Source organism: Podarcis raffonei, chromosome 10, assembly GCF_027172205.1.
Source record: "Podarcis raffonei isolate rPodRaf1 chromosome 10, rPodRaf1.pri, whole genome shotgun sequence".
NCBI lineage: Eukaryota > Metazoa > Chordata > Lepidosauria > Squamata > Lacertidae > Podarcis > Podarcis raffonei.
The window spans coordinates 31,018,107-31,024,172 of NC_070611.1; positions in this window are offsets into that span (position 1 = coordinate 31,018,107).

Here is a 6,066-nt window from a genome sequence, read left to right on the forward strand (position 1 = left end):
ATCAACAAGATTTTAACAATGTAATCCTAACATGCTTCCTCTGAAGTAAATGCCACTGATTTCTGAGAGTGGGAAACACAGACAGACCTGACTAATAGAATGTTTCTGCACTTTTTCAAGACTTGGAATCATAGAATTGCAGAGTTGGAAGGGACTATGGGTCATCTAGTCCAACCCCCTGCATTCAATGGGGCTTATTCCCACGTAAGTATGCATAGGATTGCAAACTAAAATATAGAATTGCAGCTATAATCTAAGCCACAAGGACTAATAATACATATAATAATTCATCATTTTATTATATATTCTGTCTTATCTGCAATGACACCTGCAATATTTAAGAACATTAAACTATTTTGACACACAAGAACCTAGCATTGGAACAAAACTGATCCATTAATTTCATTGAGTCTACTCAGCGCAACATTGGCTGGATGCACAACCCAATTAAAAGCATCACCATACCTCTGTAAGAAGTCACCAAATGAAAACCCCTTACAGTTCTGCCTAGAAATGTTTCTGGGCTTGGCCCCACATGACTTTCTTAGGTAGGTGTTCCACAGCTGCAAAGCTACTGCCAAGGGCCAGGTAGATGCCTTATTCACTACCCACCCTGACAGATGGTGAAATCCTTTTTGGGATGGCTGTTCTGACATTAAAGGAGCATAGGGCTGCCATATTTCAAAAAGTGAAAATCCGGACACAATAGCTGTTGAGGTTTTTTTGTGGGGGGTGGGGGTGGTAAGCAGGCAAAGTTGTCAAGCTTTTGTTTTTAAAGAGTTTTGCGCTGTGGGTTAAACCACAGAGCTTAGGGCTTGCCGATCAGAAGGTTGGTGGTTCGAATCCCCGCAACGGGGTGAGCTCCCGTTGCTCAGTCCCAGCTCCTGCCAACCTAGCAGTTCGAAAGCATGTCAAAGTGCAAGTAGATAAATAGGCACCACTCCAGCGGGAAGGTAAACTGTGTTTCCATGCGCTGCTCTGGTTTGCCAGAAGCGGCTTAGTCATGCTGGCCACATGACCCGGAAGCTGTACACCGGCTCCCTCGGCCAATAAAGCTAGATGAGCGCCGCAACCCCAGAGTCGGTCACGACTGGACTTAATGGTCAGGGTTCCCTTTACCTTTTTATAGCCTAGAGGTTAGGATCAGTAGCCCGAACAGGACCAGCGCTAGACCATGGTGGTAAAGGATGCAAGCAATTGAGTGCAGGTTTGGACCTACACAACCTTGCAAAGACCCCTTATAGAAATAGATGAGAACTGGAAAACCACAAACATTTTTTCCGCAGTGCAGAGGCAGTGGGTTTCTACTGCAGAAAAAGCATGAAAGTAGCAAAACAAAGGCCCTGCTTTCCTGCATGTGGTCTGTGTAAGTGAAGATATTTGAGAAAGCACCAGATAGTGAATTCAAGGAAATGGAATTTACTTCCATGTGTAATCATTCTCAGATTCTCTCTCTCGGTCTCCCCGCATCCCAAACCCCCCACCCCAGATGAGTCAGTATCTCTTTTAACGTTCCCGAGTGCCTCGGTGAAACACAGTGTTTATCTAAGTTCCCAATCCAAATCGGGGGGCCTCCCCCGCCAAACCAGAATGGCTCAGCCACGGATGTGATCTGTTCTATAATAAATGAAATGTCGAGCTGACACACTTGCAGAAACCACACCAAGATGAGAAGTGACTTCTCGCCTACTCCACCCAATACAAAAATGTCCGACCTATTATTCTAGTATATTTTTACCATATGTATGTGTGCCTGTATCTTTCGCTGCTGCCTGTTATTGCCATCTGTGATTCAGGCTGAGAGCAATAATATGCACTCTCTTATGTCAGTGGGTTGGTGGGAGCGTGGAAAAGAAATTAACATGTGGCCAGTTGCTATATCTAGAGACACGGGGACATATGTATTTGTGCCTCATTCCTTCTTTTGTCTTGCTCTGTGCCTGCAGACAGCTCTACCGTTAGGCAGAGTTGAGGCAGCCGCCTCAGGCGGCAGGTTTGGGGTATCATGAAAGGGCAGTGCATTGTTAGTTAATGTGCTATCATTGTATTTTGCATTGTAGCATTGCAGGGGAGAGACAGTTGTGCTTGTGGGATAGAAAGGTGACATGATAAAACTAGGCATGGCACAGAGAAAATGGATAGAGGGATGTTTTTCTCTGACAACACTAGAACTTGCGAACATCTAATGAAGCTGAATGTTGGACAGACAAAAGAAAGTACTTCACTTAAATAAACTACAGAATTCACTCCCAGAAGAGGCAGTGGTGCCCACCAACATGGATGCTTTAAAGGAGAATTGGAGAAATCCATGGAGCATAAGACTATCAATGGCTGCTAGCCATGACGGTTATTCTCTCTCCACTGTCGGGGCAATATACTTTTGAATGCCAATTTCTGGGACTTAAGGGAAGAGTGCTCTTGTGCTTGGGTCCTTCTTGCAGACTTCCCATAGGCATCTGGTTGTCCACTGTGAGACCAGGATGCTGAACTAGATGGGCCACAGTAGTAGTAGTAGTAGTAGTAGTAGTAGTAGTAGTAGTAGTAGTAATTATTATTATTATTATTATTATTATTATTATTATTATTATTATTTATTTATACCCAGCCCATCTGGCTGGGTTCCCCCAGCCACTCTGGGTGGCTTCCAACAAAACACTAAAATACAATAACCTATTAAACATTAAAAGCTTCTCTAAACAGGGCTGCCTTTAGATGTCTTCTAAAAGTTTGGTAGTTATTTTTCTCTTTGACATCTGGTGGGAGGGCGTTCCACAGGGAAGGCACCACTACCGAGAAGGCCCTCTGCCTGGTTCCCTGTAACTTGGCTTCTCGCAGCGAGGGAACCACCAGAAGGCCCTCGGCGCTGGACCTCAGTGTCCAGGCAGAACGATGGAAGTGGAGACGCTCCTTCAGGTATACTGGACCGAGGCCTGATCCGTCAGGTTCTTCGTAGTTTCTGCCTCAGGTGGCGAAATGTCTTAGGCTGTCCTTGTTGTTTATGCCTACATCACCACATGCCAAACAAAACAAACTGTGCCATTTAAAATATGTTCCTTTGTATATGTATCCCCTCAAAATTTAATTTCAGGGGCCATTTAAAGTAGACAGTGTATAAACAAGCCCTTATTTATGCCCCCATAACAGTATTCTCAACATTGGAAAGACTGAGATAGCTATTGTTACCACTAAATTGCTATTATGCTACTTGGACTTAATGTTTTTGATCCTGTCTTCTTTTTCACAGATGGTAGGCAGGTCTATGGATCCAGGGGCATGTGAGACGAGCAGAAACATCATGCCCACATCCATGGGGGAGGAGCCGTAGCTAAGCATAGAGCACATGCTTTTTACCTCCTTATATATTCAGGCAAGGCTGTGAAATACTTTGTCCTGAAAGCTGAGAACACCACTGCCAGCCAGTCAATGAAATATTGTGTCTAGATTCCACACGCACTATACCTTTAAAGCACATTATAAGCACACTTTCTCCCCTCAAAGTATCCTGGATATTGCAATTTATCCCTCACAGAATTGCCATTCCTAGCATCCCTTAACAAACTACAGTGCCCAGAATTCCTTGTGCTTTAAATGTATAGTGCGTACACAGCCCTAGGTGGTCTGACTTGGCGTAAAGGAACTTCCTGTGAAGCTATAGAACCCACAGATAAACAAACCCACCTGAAGGGTAAGTTGTTCTTCAGTTAGTGCTTCAGTTTTAAAGTTTTAGTTGTGAGAGCTTCAACCTAGAAAGTAGCATTATGGTAGTTGCCTAAGCTCCAAGTGTCCCGATTTTCCAGGGACAGTCCCGGAATTAGGAAAGCCACCCTGGCTTCTGATTTGATCCTGGAACGGCTCTATTTCCTCCATCTGTGCTGCCGCCACTGGACTTGGGGAGGAGGATGAGCTGGCATTGTCCCAATCGACAACGATGGTTGCTGCAGCGTCTGTGGGGCAGCATCCTGTTGCCTCTCCCTGGCCACCGCTACCGGCCTCCTCCCTTGGGCCACTCATAGCTGTCCTTGGAGACTGGGTGAGGAGAATGAGAGCCTGCCACACCCCTGAGGCCCAGCCCCAAGCAACACACTGGCTCTGAGGGGCACGCAGAGGGCAGGGGAGCCTTGGGCGTGAAAAAAGGGGAGCAGAGCGCAAACCATCTTGATTATTAAAAAGAAAAATGCTTTGTGCACCCGCGTCTAATTTTGCCTCTTTCTATGGGGAGTGTGTGTGTTTTGTAAATCTAGGTAAAGGTAAAGGACCATTAGGTCCAGTCGTGACTGACTCTGGGGTTCAGTGCTCATCTCGCTTTATTGGCTGAGGGAGCCGGCATACAGCTTCCAGGTCATGTGGCCAGCATGACTAAGCTGCTTCTGGTGAACCAGAGCAGGGCATGGAAACACCGTTTACCTTCTCGCTGGAGTGGTACCTATTTATCTACTAGCACTTTGACATGCTTTCGAACTGCTAGGTTGGCAGGAGCAGGGACCGAGCAACAGGAGCTCACCCCGTTGCGGGGATTCGAACCGCCAACCTTCTGATCGGCAAGTCCTAGGCTCTGTGGTTTAACCCACAGTGCCACCCACATCCCTTTTGTAAATCTACCAAAGAATTAAAACAATAAAACCAGGATTAAGGGGTTTTCTCAGAACGTTGGAGCGTATGTGCGCTGTGTCCCATTGATGAAGTGGTGGCGGCACTCACCCTTCTTTTGATAGAAAATGTTCTGTTTGGGGGGGGACACACAAAAATGTGGGGAGGGTTGAGCAGAGTCATTGGATTAGGGATGAGAAATGTCCTGAGGAACTGTGGAGGGCCTGTCGTTGCAATGCATTGTGGGAAAAGTGCTCAGCAAGTGTGGTTCTAGGGACACACATTTTGGATGCCCAAAATGAATGAGCTCAGAAACATAGCATGGTGGCATGTCATCTAGGCCTCCTAAGCTGCTGACGTTAGCCGCCTCTGGTTTAGATTACAGAACAGTTTTTTTCTGAGCCAGTTCACATTGTGGCAGAACCAACTGTACTTCCATTTCCATAAAGCTACGGGGAGAGAAGGCCTTGTTGCATACCAAAGAGCCACGAACTCGGAGGAAGTAAAGATTTAATGAGATGAATAGGGAATTGGCTGTGAAATACAAAATACAGGGGTTTTGCCGGCCAGGTATGTAATTCTCAGATCCAAAACTTCCCCTTGGAAAAGTAGCAATCATTAAAATGGCATGCTCTTGTGAGTAATTTAAAGATGATGAAAATTGCCAATGTACAAAGCTAAAAGCACAAAAAAGGAGGTGTGCGTGTCTGTGGGGAAGCCCTTTCATGTTCTTATTTCCTAGCACAATTCAAAGAGAGATTAAAAAAACTGTACACAGTGTTGATCTTGCTATATTAAACTTCATATGGCGTTACCATATAAAAAGGACACTTTTGAGTTGTAGTTTTTGATCAGAATATCAGACTCAGATGAAAAACAACAAGGCTGCATGTGAGATAGAGCACGAGATTAGGAGATAGTGCTCTATTTTTTCATGTCTAAAAGCAAATGCTTCTATTTGGCCCCATCTTTCCACCACAAACCATTGTGAAAGGAAATCGTCTTATGCCAACCACTTGCCATGACTTCAACACAAAACAATCTCATTTTCTTTTATGTACACATGCCTCTGGTATTCAGTGGATTATGCTTCTGACTAGAATCCAAGTATTTGTGCAGTTTAGTGCAAATTCCTGATGTGATTCAATATTTCACAATGGCATCAAAGGAAAATTCCCCAGTTAATGATTCCTCCCAATTAATAGGGAGATGGGAATTGCCCTAAAAGGCTACTGCAAATAATGGGCACCGAACAGACGGCAAAGATCAGATAGGCTTAAGACAGAGGAGGTAGCCTGATTCAAAGGCCTAGGGCAGGAAAAGGGGAATGAATTATAAACAAAGGCCACCACTGATTGTTAAAAGTAAAGGCTGTCATTAATGAAAAATTCAAAAATTCCTTGTTATATACGAGAGCCAAATTGCTCCCCATGTAAGTGTGTTCTTCAGCTTCAATCCCGCTGTTTTAAAATTCCTTCC